A 13803-nucleotide genomic window follows, 5' to 3' on the forward strand; every position below is an offset into this window, starting at 1 on the left:
GGATTAATACTATTATAAGAAGGAGAGGAAAAGAGCATTAAGAGGTAATATTTTAACCTTATTCCCAGGGGAATTAACCCTGAGAGGGAAGAATAGCTATATCCATTGAGATATAGAACTCTATCTAACCCTACTGAGAATGTCAGAAGGGATAAACCAAGGGGAGCAGAGGAGTGGGGAGGTCAAAATAAGGAAGGGAGGAGAAGGGAGCGGAAATTCATTAGGCCTTAAAAATAAAAATAGGGGAATAATAAGGGAGGGGGTAGAAAGGATAGTAAATCAAGGGAGGGGACAAGGGTTACTGGTTTAAAACAAATCACTGGTTTAAAAGGAGATAGCCTCAGAAGATGGGGTAGAACTAAAAGAGGATACCAAAGTGTTGGGGAATAAACAACTGATAATTATAACTCTGAATGTGAATGGGATGATTGATTATACTAAATTAAAAAGCTTTTGTACAAACAAAAAATGCAACCAAAATCAGAAGGGAAACAACAAATTGGGAAAAAAATCTTTATAACAAAAATCTCTGACAGGGGTCTAATTACTCAAATATATAAGGAGTTAAATCAATTGTATGAAAAATCAAGCCATTCCCCAAATGAGAAATGGGCAAAGGACATGACTAGGCAATTAACTATCAATAAGCACATGAGAAAGTGCTCTAAATCTCTAATAATTAGAGAAATGCAAATCAAAACAACTCTGAGGTATCACCTCACACCTAGCAGATTGGCTAAATGATAGTAGGGGAGAGTAATGAATGTTGGAGGGGATGTGGCAAAATTGGGACATTAATGCATTCCTGGTGGAGTTGTGAAATGATTCAACCATTCTGGATGGCAATTTGGAACTATGCTCAAAGGGCTATAAAAGAATGCCTGCCCTTTGATCCATTTATACCATTGTTGTGTCTGTACCCCCAAAGAGATCATAGATAAACAGACTTGTATGAAAATATATATAGCCGTGATTTTTGTGGTGGCAAAAAACTGGAAAGCAAGGGTATGCCCTTCTATTGGGGAATGGCTGAACAAACTGTGGTATATGCTGGTGATGGAATACTATTGTGCTCAAAGGAATAATAAAGTGGAGGAATTCCATATGAACTGGAAAGACCTCCAGGAATTGATGCAGAGTGAAAGGAGCTGAGCCAAAAGAACATTGTACACAGAGACCAATATGCTGTGATAAAATAGAATGTAATGGACTTCAGTACTAGAAGCAATGCAATGATCCATAACAATTCTGAGGGACTTATGGAAAAGAACCCTACCCATATTCAGAGGAAGAACTACAGGAGAGGAAACACAGAAGAAAAGCAACTGCTTGAACACGTGGGTTGATGCGGACATGATTGGGGATGTAAACTAGAAACTACCACACCAATGCAGCTATCAACAATTTGGAAATAAGTCTTGATTGATGACACATGTTAAAACCAGGGGAAATGTACATCGGCTATGGGGGGAGGGGAGGAAGTCGGGTGGTGAAGGGGAAAGTAAGAACATGAATCATGCCATGATAACTTTTCTAAAAAATAAAAATTATTTAAAAAAATAGAATTAAAAAATGAAGTGCTAAAGAGATATCAGTTGTTCTAGCAAATATCCAGAATCATTAAGTTTTTCCCTCATTCCTTACTCCTCTGTTTAATTCATTGAAGTCTATTCCATAAGATTACAAACTCAAGGATGTAGAGATTAGTTCTTTATTATTAATTCTCTTTATCCAGAAGTTCCACAGTAATATTTCATCAAAAGGCATATGATGCATCAATTGCAAATTCTTGCAGTTGTAAATGAGTTTAGAGAACTACTACTGCAGAGTCCCCTGCAACTGAAAGGAAGAAGGTAATTATTTATACTATAGCTCCCTCCCTCTGTAGGCTTATATTTTTGAATTGCAATGTTTATTTGTCTTTTGTTGTTTTTTTTTTTTCAACTTTTTGAGTTCCTAAGGGAGTGGAATTTCTGGGTCAAAGATATTCTCTTTCCCTAATTTTCAATTATACCAATTTGGAAGATTTCCTACAGGAGCTGGTATTAGAAGAGAGACTTGAACTTTGTTACCCCTGGAAAGGATAAAAGGATCTAATTTTTGGCCAATCCACTTTAAGTATTCCTTTAAGAGCCAAATCCAAGGAATTTTACTTGTGACCCAGGAATTTTCCCATTACAATGTTTATTAAACTTCCCTGATTTCCAAAGCCAAACTTACTGGCCTCACCAAATGTTCAAGCAGGAAAGGTTTCAAACTTCCTTGACTCTTTTACTTCAGGGATCTGCTGTATTTATCACCTTTATTCTGTATCAGTTATCTTCTCTGGACATATTTTCCAAAATATCCACTTCTTTTGTACTCTCTAAATTTACACATAACCTTCACTCACACCCCTCAGTAAAAAATATTAACCTGTCCACATGACCTGTTTAATTTAAGGCATCTAGCTAACCAAGATGAGGCTCCCTTATACCTAATCTGTTCATCTTGACTCTTTTTTGTCAAGGAGTAGTAACAACTTTACCCAATAACCTGGAAGTTCCAGACAACAAACATTTCTTCTCTTTCTAATATACAGTAAGTGAATTTGGCCACCTGAACTCCTTTCTCCAGTCTTCTACTTTCTGTCAGGAAAACCTCTGATGTAAGAGTGGACTCAGGCTGGTCTACTCTATAATACTACTATGTGACATTCTAAAGATCTGATTTCATTATTCCTCCACAAAGGGGAAGGGTTTTTTTATATTATCTTTTCAGATATGATAACTTCTGTTTGTTATTTAAAATCTTCCACAACCTTCCTATCTCTCCATTCTTTAATCACATTACTGTACTCATTCTATGGTCCAACCATCTTGTCATGGGTCTGTAGTGTGAGGACTTTTTCTTTGAGGCTACTTGAAGCATTTTTAGCTTTGGTCTGGAAGCTCTAGATTTTGATTATGATGTATCTTGAAGTTTTATTTATACATTTTTTTCAAGAGACATCTTAGATTCTTTCTATTTTTCAATTTGCGCTCTTATTCCACTATGTCTGAGGCAGTTTTCTTTCATGATTTCTTGAAAAAGTGATATCTAGGCTCTTCTTTTTTGGTCATAGATTTCAAGTGACTATTAAGCCTCTGATTTGTTTTTAGATCATTTGTTTTCTATGTTTTACATTTCACCTAGTTTTTTTCAATGTTTTATATAACTTTTAATATTTTATGTTGTCTTCTGAAGTTAATAACTTCTATTTGATCCATTCTAATTTTTAAGGAATCTGTTACTTGGTTAAGATTTGTGTGTGTGTATCTGTGTGTGTTTAAATCTCTTGTGGTAAGATATTAATTCTCTTTCTAAGTCTCTTCATCATTCTCATTTCTTTTGTTCTGTCTTCCATCATTCTCATATCATTTATAATATGATTTTTAATTATTTGAAAACGCATTATTTACTTTATGAATTCTAATTGATTGTATGCAAAAACTGTGTTTTTAATTTGAGATGTTGTTTATAGTTTTCTTCTTCTGGATTTGTGTCCTGGGCTTCTCTAGCATCATAACAGTTTTCTGTGGATGCCCAAGTGTGCATGTTTGTTTACTTATTTTTGACTCTGAAGCCTCACTTCTTAACTAGGGGCTGATTCTTAGATCATTTCTCTATAGGAGAATAGGATCAGGGCAAACTTGCTGAGATCCTTTCTTTCATCCCAGGAACTTCAATTTATAACAGTGATGGGCAAACTTTTTTTTTTCTTTCTGAAGAATTTATTTATTTTTTTAACATTTATTAATATTCATTTTTTAGAAAAGTTGACATGGTTACATGATTCATACTCTTACTTTCCCCTTCACCCCTCGCACTCCCCCCACCCCTGGCTGATGCGCATTTCCACTGGTTTTAACACGTGTCATGGATCAAGACCTATTTCCAAATTGTTAATCATTGCATTGGTGTGGTAGTTTTGAATCAAAATCCCCAATCATGTCTGCCTCAACCTCAACTAAAGTTCAAGCAGCTGCTTTTCTTCTGTGTTTCCACTCCTGCAGTTCTTCCTCTGAATGTGGGTAGCGTTCTTTTCCATAAATCCCTCAGAATTGTCCTGGATCATTGCATTGCTGCTAGTACAGGGCAAACTTTTTGAAGAGGGGGCCAAAGGAAAGGAAATGTTTATCTGTCAGTCTGTTTCTATGGCAACTCTTTCAAAGTTTCATTGTATTGTACCCTTCTCATTGTATTCATCAGATTAGTAATAATGTTGCGGGGTCAGATAGAACATTTCAGGGGGCCTCATCTGAACTGAGGGCCGTAGTTTGCCCATTACTGGAAAGTACTGAATCCTCCATCTCTTCTCTAGGGATCTGACCAAGTTAAGCCTAAGGGATCTTTCCTTTGCCTGGACTCCTCCTTCTTAAGGGGAGGAGACTAAAATTCAAATCCCTTCCATCCTGTTCTTATCCAGGCTCTTTCCTTTATCTGGGATACTGTGAGTCTCTCCTCTGTTAGGAAATTGGACTAATTGAAGACATTTTCTTGTTGAGAGGAGGGAGAGGGGTCTATACCTTTTCTTTACCCATCAACAAAGTCCGGATTTGCACTTCCTCCTGGAATTGGGCCACACTGAAATTCTTATTTTCTGTAACTTTAATGAGGTGACTTTGTCTCTCCACTCCTTTTCTGAGGAATCATCACTGAGGCCTTTTAATTTAGAGTTGTACTAAAGATCTTCACTTATCCCTAGTAGCTCAGTACATGGTGACTCCACCCTATACCAGTCTCCACCCCTCCCTTCTTAAGAGATCTAGGGTAGAGTCAATGTTCCCCAAAGAGGGCTCAATCATGTGGTGATTGCAGCTGAGCCACATAATGGTGGAGAGAAAATTGAACTATTCTACTCTGCCAAATTGGGTCTCCTCTTCTAGTTGTAAATTCTAATTTTCAAGGAGTCTACTACTTGAAGATTTTTTACCTCTTGAGCTAAGTTGTTAATTTTCTTTTCAAGTCTTTTCTTGAAAATTCTCATTCTGTTTTCAATTCCTTCCTTTATTTCTCCCATTTCATTTATATTTTAAAAAATCTCTTGTATCTTTTCTCTTGGGAATTATGAATAAATCTGTGTTCAAGTTGCATTTTTTGAGGCTTGCTTATTGGTGTTTGGGGAGTTAACCTTGGTATCATCATCATTGCTTTTGTTGTAGTTGCTCTTCTAGTCTTACTTCTGAATTGGGACTTTGAGTTAGGGCCAGTCTGGAAGAAATTTCATGGCTTTATATGATTCTAATCTATATAATCTAGGGTCCTGCACTATATTCTTTGAGAGCTGAATGTTGTTTACTTCAAAGATCACAAGGAAGCTTCACTGAGGAAAATGCAGTCAAATCAAAGGCTCATTCTCTGTACTGTTTTCATGAGATTTCCTGAGTCCAAGTCCCATTTTGGATTTGAGTGACACAGCTACAGATTTTTCCTTGGGTGATACTACAATGGATAACGCCTATTTTGGCCACACTTCAGAGGTTCAGAATGACTACACTGCTAATCTAGCCCTATTCTGAGTTAAGGTTCAAGTCTCTTATCTGTAGGTGATCATACTCCACATCTATATTTTTACTTTATCCCTCTTGCACAGTTCCTATTTTGTCCACTATGGATGAACTATGTGATCTTAGACTGCAAAGATGGTCTGTTGTGGTTTCTCCTTAGAATTTTACTTTACTCTTTTGTCTGGTATTCTTCTCTTATCTTTGGACTCTATTTCTCTTTCAAATTCCACCATCTTGACTGGTGTCCTTTCATTTTCATTAGAGGGATTGGTGTTCATTCTTAGGCACTTAAAAATGTGTGTTGAGTTGAACTGGGGAATTGAATGCTACTCTTTGTAGTGAGAAAGATTCTGGCAGTCTTGAAGGTAATTTGTCAATTCTTCTTCAAGTGGTCTCATGGGTTTTCTTTTTGTTCAGTGGAAATGCTGAGCAATTGCTTCACAGCAACTGTAATGACGATAGGGGAAAAAAAGGCCCAATAAATCCATATAGCTTTCTGAGTTTTACAGAGCACCTTCCTCACACACCCAGACACATATACTCTGTAATTCTGTGAGGTAGATAGTACAAATGTTACTTATATTTAAAAAATTAGGAAACTGAGGTGCAGAAATTTAAGTGATTTGCCTGCAGTCAGGCAACTAGTGTTAGACTTAAATCTGAACTCTGATGTTTTGTGTCTAAATTTACCAATTTTCCTGCTATACCATACTGTCTCCAACTTAATAAATTTAGCTAATTTCCATTATAATAAATAATAATAATAACAATAATGACAAAAATAATATTACTCTTTCAAATTTGGAAGTCACTTTTGTAGGAAAATATAGGTAAGGTAATGGGGTCACCAGGGATATTACAATAAACTAAGTGTTTTGTGGGAACACACTCTAGGATCAGGGTGAAGAGATCAGAGTTTACTGGATTTCCACAGGAATGGCAGTTGATCTTAACTGTCACCCAGCTTTCACTAGACCAGAGTATAGTAACAGGCTAACAAGGTAAAAGGGACTTAACAGCTTTAATTATGTTAGACTAAAAGGTGGGAAAGGATTTCTATACTTAAAATCTAAGGGATAAAACCACAGGGCAATGGGAGGACTTATTCTACTCTTATCTAAATGATCTAAACTAACAGGGCCCAAGGAGCTATAAATGGAGTCTCTGGGTTTCTGCCTCAAACCTGGAACCTGCCAGGCTTGAGTGCGGCTAGGACTTAGTGGCTTTGGGATTCTCAATGCAATCCACTGATGATCTCTGGATGCCAAGAGTCAAGATGATCTCAGGTACCAGGTAGAGAGGGTTCTGCTTGAAGCACTGTCCTCCAGTTTTCAAACTTCTCCTCCTCTCTTGGTTCTGTAGATTTGTCCTTTTCTTAGATTCCACACCACACACGATCCCAGGGGAAATCAGGAAGCAGGGTGTCCTTTGCTCTGAGGTCTCCCAGGCTGGCAACAGTTTTGCCCACCACTAATGGAGTCCACACTAAGGGCACAGACAGACTTCCTCCTCCTTCATTCCAACCTGGAATTCCAAGCTCCAGCTCCTTCCTGCTAGGTACATCTTAATTCCTAATAACTAGCTAATCTCATCTTACTCATAACACTTTACTGTGGGAAGCCATTCGATGTATTAAAGCCTTTGGAGAAATAGGATCAAATTTAGGGCCTGTTATCTGGATTCCCTACGTGACCAATCCAGACTGAGGCAGTCTTTGTGTTTGGTTCTGGTCACCTGAGCCCTGAAAAGCTCTGGTACCAGCAGGTAGGTTAATCCAAAATCAACTTGATCCCTCCAAGAGGCTATTAGGAGTCATTTAGAGAAACAGAGTCTGTAACAGATATTTTATCTGGATCCCATTACAAAATCATCGGCAAGTAAAACTGTGTGTATGATTTTTCTGCACTGCATGTCAGGAATGCAGACAGAATGGGCCATCTAAGATAAAAATCTGAGGCTCCTCTTTGACTCAGTTTTGATCCCCACCTTTATTAGAACTCCTATTGGAAAACTTTGAAGTGGCAGACCAGCATCTACTGAGTTAATGATTCCTCTCCTTGATAATTAAGAAGCCTGAACCCTAACAAACATTACTTAAGATAAGACTACATACTTAGATAAGTATGGTGCTTTTAGTCTTGACTTTATTTGTCCAGGTGCCTATAATCCTGGAAGAAAGAACTCAATAAGTGAGCATCTCCTTAAAAATATTTCCTCTCCCAGAATTATCCCTACTAATTGATGGTTGGAATTTGGCCATTGTCTTGGTATTTATACCTTTACTCTTTATACTTTAATGGGTTATGTATGATCTGTGATCAGTATATAATAAACTCCCAAGCCCACAGAATTTGGGACAGCATGGGCTAAACGCTAGTCTGGCTGTTCTCATTTTTCTTTTTCCTGTCTTATCAATCTGATGCCATAAACGCCACTCAGAACCCCAATTTTTATCATATAAGAGGCTGGCTCCCTATACTTTACAAGTACTCTCTCATTTGATCCTGACAATAGTCCTATAAAGTGGGCATTCTAAGTATCATTATTCCCCAGACTTTCTACTGGACATATGATTTCCACTGAACAAGAAACTCCCAGTGAAAATGCTCCCCTGACCAAAGCAAAGCAGAAATAATTCTGTTACTTTTAGAAAGTTGTTTGAGACCACTGAGACTGAGTGACTTGTCCAGCTCACAGTCACATAGTCAGTAGGTGTCAGAGGTATAACTTGAACCTAGGTGTCCTTGTTCAATTATTGTTATTTGGTTCAGACACTATTATCTCTATTTTATAGGTGAGGAATCTGGGCTCTTTTGAACAAGTAACTTGTCCTCAGATTCTAATTCCCCTACCCTATCTGCTCTCCTATTATCATACTCTCTGAGTAGTACAATAAACCTATGGAGTAGGTCATGGAAATAACTAGAATCATGACATTTAGAGGAAGGAGAGACTTTGTGTATCACCTAATAAACTAATCCCCTCATTTTACATATGAGGAAAGTAAGAAACAGAGAAATCAAAGGCTTATTCTCTGCTTCTTACTGAAAATCAAAGTATTCAGAAGCAATGGAGTGGAACAAAATTGTTTTGAGGTTTAGAGTAGCATTCCCTCTTAATCAGAGGGACATTAGGCCTCTTTCTAGCCTACCAACTGCATTGGTCCTAATGACAGCTTATCTTACAAAATTCCTATTTATTGGATCTTCCTTCACAAATTTCTTCTTGGAGTTAAATTATTCTGAGAATTAGATTTCATCTGACATGGTATTTTATTTTATTTTATTTTATTTTTTTAAACACTTTTAATATTCATTTTTAACATGTTTACATGCTTCATGCCCCTACTTTCCTCTTCACCCCCACTCTCCCCCCACCCATGGCTGACACACATTTCCACTGGTTGCAACATGTGTCATTGATCAAGACCTATTTCCAAATTGTTGGTAGTTGCATTGGTGTGGTAGTTTCGAGTCCACATCCCCAATCATGTCCACCCCAACCCATGCATTCAAGCAATTGTTTATCTTCTATGTTTCCTCTCCTGCAGTCCTTCCTCTGAATGTGGGGAGCGTTCTTTACCATAAATCCCTCAGTGCTCTCTTGTGTCATTGCATTGTTGCTGGTACAGAAGTCCATTACATTCGATTTTACAACAGTATATCAGTCTCTGTGTACAATGTTCTTCTGGCTATGCTCCTTTCGCTCTGCATCAGTTCTTAGAGGTCTTTCCAGTTCACCTGGAACTCCTCCAGTTTATTATTGCTTTTATCACAATAGTATTCCATCACCAGCATATACCACAATTTGTTCAGCCATTCAACAATTGAAGGACATACCCTCCTTTTCCAGGTTTTTGCCACCACAAAAAGCACAGCTATAAATATTTTCATACAAGTCTGTTTATCTATGATCACTTTGGGGTACAATCCCAACAATGGTATGGCTGGATAAAAGGGCATGCATTCTTTTATAGCCCTTTGAGCATAGTTCCAAATTGCCATCCAGAATGGATGGATCAGTTCACAACTCCACCAGCAATGCATTAATGTCCCAATTTTGCCACATCCCCTCCAACATTTATCACTCTCCCCTTCTTTCATTTTAGGCAATCAGCTAGGTGTGAGGTGATACCTCAGAGTTGTTTTGATTTGCATTTCTCTACTTATTAGAGATTTAGAACACTTTCTCATGTGCTTATTGATACTTTTGATTTCTTTACCTGAAAATTGCCTATTCATGTCTCTTGCCCATTTATCAATTGGGGAATGGCTTGATTTTTTATACAATTGATTTAACTCCTTGTGTATTTGAGTAATTAGACCCCTGTCAGAGTTTTTTGTTATAAAGATTTTTTCCCAATTTGTTGTTTCCCTTCTGATTTTGACTACAATATTTTTGTTTGTACAAAAGCTTTTTAGCTTAATATAATCAAAACAATTTAATTTACATTTTGTAATTTTCTCTAGCTCTTGCTTGGTTTTAAAATCTTTACTTTCCCAGAGATCTGACAGGTATACTATTTTGTGTTCACTTAACTTATTTATAGTTTCCCTCTTTATATTCAAGTCATTCACCCATTCTGAATTTATCTTGGTGTAGGGTGTGAGATGTTGATCTAGACCTAATCTCTCCCATATTGTTTTCCAAATTTCCCAGCAGTTTTTGTCAAATAGTGGATTCATGTCCCAAAAGTTGGGCTCTTTGGGTTTATCATACACTGTCTTGCTGACGTCATTAACCCCAAGTCTATTCCACTGATCCTCCCTTCTACCTCTTAACCAGTACCATATTGTTTTAATGACTGATGCTTTATAGTATAGTTTAATATCTGGTACTGCTAGGCCCTCTTTCTTCACATTTTTTTTTCATTATTTCCCTTGACATTCTTGATCTTTTGTCATTTCAAATGAAATTTGTTATAGTTTTTCCTAATTCAGTAAAGTTGTTTTTGGTAATTTAATAGGTATGGCGCTGAATAGATAAATTAATTTGGGTAGAATGTTCATTTTATTATGTTAGCTCATCCTACCCATGAACAGTTAATGGCTTTCCAGTTGTTGAGCTTCAGTTTTATTTGTTTGGAAAGTGTTTTGTAGTTGTTTTCGTATAATTGCTGTGTTTGTTTTGGTAGATAGATTCCCAAGTATTTTATATTGTCTAGGGTAATTTTAAATGGTGTTTCTCTTTCTGCCTCTTGCTGCTCTAATGTGTTGGAAATATATAGAAATGCTGATGATTTATGTGCATTTATTTTGTATCCTGCAACTTTGCTAAAGTTGTTGATTATTTCTACCAGTTTCTCAGTTGATTCTCTAGGATTTTTTAAGTAGGCCATCATATCATCTGCAAAGAGTGATAGCTTAGTTTCTTCATTGCCTATTTTGATACCTTCAATTTCTTTTTCTTCTCTAATTGCTACTGCTAGTGTTTCTAGAACTATGTTGAATAATAGAGGTGATAATGGGCATTTCACTCCTGATCTTATTGGGAAGGCTTCTAATTTATCCTCATTGCATATAATGCTTGTTGATGGTTTTAGGTATATACTGTTTATTATTTTTAGGAAGGGTTCTTCTATTCCTATACTTTTCAGCATTTTCAATAGGAGTGGATGCTGTATTTTGTCAAAGGCTTTTTCAGCATCTATTGAGATAATCATGTGATTTTTGTTTGTTAGACTGTTGATATGGTCAATTATGTGGATGGTTTTCCTAATGTTGAACCATCCTTGCATTCCTGGTATAAATCCCACCTGATCATGGTGGATGATCTTCTTAATTACTTGCTGGAGTCCCTTTGCTAATATTCTATTTAAGATTTTTGCATCTATGTTCATTAGGGAGATTGGTCTGTAGTTTTCTTTCTCTGTTATTGTTACCTGGCTTTCAGATCAGTACCATATTTGTATCATAGAAGGAATTTGGTAGGACTCCTTCTTTGCTTATCATATCAAATAATTTGTATAGTATTGGGATTAGTTGCTCTTTGAATGTCTGATAGAATTCACTTGTGAATCCATCAGGTCGTGGTGATTTTTTCTTAGGGAGTTCTTTGATGGCTTGTTCAATTTCTATTTCTGATATGGGATTATTTAGGTATTCTATTTCTTCTGCTGTTAATCTAGGCAATTTATATTTTTGTAAATATTCATCCATATCTCCTAAATTCTTATATTTGTTGCCGTATAATTGGACGAAATAGTTCTTAATGATTGCCTTTATTTCCCCTTCATTAGAGGTGAGGTCTCCATTTTCATCTTTAATACTGTCAATTTGGTTTTCTTCTTTCCTTTCTCTTATTAGATTGACCAGTACTTTGTCAATTTTATCTGTTTTTTCAAAATACCAGCTTCTAGTTTTATTTATTAATTCAATAGTTATTTTACTTTCTATTTTATTAATTTCTCCCTTAATTTTTAGGATTTCTAATTTAGTTTTCATCTGGGGGTTTTTAATTTGCTCCCTTTCTAATTTTTTGAGTTGCATACCCAATTCATTAATCTCTGCCCTCCTTAATTTGTTAATATATGCACTCAAGGATATAAATTTCCCCCTGAGAACTGCCTTGGCTGCATCCCACAGAGTTTGGTAGGATATCTTATCATTGTCATTCTCTTCAATGAAATCGTTGATTGTTTCTATGATTTCTTCTTTGACAAATTTATTTTGGAGAATCATATTGTTTAATTTCCAGCTGGTTTTTGATTTGCCTGTCCAGGTGCCCTTATTAATTATTATTTTTATTTCATTATGATCTTAGAAGGTTACATTTATTATTTCTGCTCTTTTGCATTTGTTTGCAATGATTCTATGTCCTAGTACATGGTCAATCTTTGTGAATGTACCATGTGCAGCTGAAAAGAAGGTGTATTCCTTTTTTCCCTATTTATTTTTCTCCACATATCAATTAAGTCTAATTTTTCTAGTACTTCATTCACCTCTCTTACCTCTTTCTTATTTATTTTTTGTTTTGATTTATCTAGATCTGAAAGAGGAATATTTAGATCTCCCACTAGTATGGTTTTACTATCTATTTCCTTCTTGAGCTCTGCCAGTTTCTCCTTTATGAATTTGGATGCTATACCATTTGGTGCATATGTATTGAGTAGTATTATTTCCTCATTGTTTATACTGCCTTTAATCAGGATGTAATGACCTTCCCTGTCTTTTTTAATCATATCTATTTTTACTTTGGCTTTTTCAGAAATCATAATAGCCACTCCTGCCTTCTTTTTTCTCATTTGACACCCAAAAGATTTTGCTCAAGCCCTGAACCTTAAGCTTGTGTATGTCCACCCGCCTCATATGTGTTTCTTGTAGACAACATATGGTAGGATTTTGGTTTCTAATCCACTCTGCTATTAGCTTCTGTTTTATGAGCGAGTTCATCCCATTCACATTCAGAGTTATAATTATCAGCTGTGCTTTAGCTGACATTTTTGTATCCTCCCCTATTCCTACCCCTTCTCCTTAAACTATTTCCTTTTAAACCAGTGGTTTGCTATTAAGACCCTATCCCTTATCCCCTCCCTTGACTAACTTCCCTTTCTACCCCCTCCCTTATTATCCCCCTATTTTTGTTTTTAAAGGCCTAATGAATTCCTTCCCCCTTCTTCTCCCCTTCCTTTTTTGACCTCCCCACTCCCCTGCTCCCCTTGGTTTATCCCTTCTGACTTTCTCAGTAGGGTTAGATAAGAGTTTTATATCCCAATGGATAGTATAGCTACTCTTCCCTCTCCGGGTTGATTACACTGAGAGTAAGGTTTAAATATTACCTCTTAATGCTCTCTTCCTCTCCTTCTTATTTGTCCCCTCTCCTTCCCATGCCCTCTTTGTGTGTAATATAATATCCTATTTTTCTTATTCACTCAAGTTTCTCTTGGTGTCCCCTACTCTTCACCCCCCTCTTTCCCACCCCTCATATCATCTTAGACCATTTAGTATTCCACCCTCTCCCTGTGAATTATTCTTCTGATTACTATAATAGTGAATACTATAATAGTGAATAGAGATCACTACCGAGAATTATACATAGCATTTCTCTACATAGGAATACAGATAATTAGATCTTACTGAGGCCCTTAAAAAGGCAAATTTAAAAGTTATGAGTTTTCTTTCTTTCCCCTCTGTTTCTTATTTACCTTTTCATGTTTCTCTCGATTTTTGTGGTTCGATATCAAACTTTCCATTTAGCCCTGGTCTTTTCTGTGCAAATACCTGGAATTCTTCAATTTTGTTGAATGCCCATACTTTCCCCTGGAAATATATAGTCA

The sequence above is a fragment of the Gracilinanus agilis genome, chromosome 2, assembly GCF_016433145.1.
Source record: "Gracilinanus agilis isolate LMUSP501 chromosome 2, AgileGrace, whole genome shotgun sequence".
NCBI lineage: Eukaryota > Metazoa > Chordata > Mammalia > Didelphimorphia > Didelphidae > Gracilinanus > Gracilinanus agilis.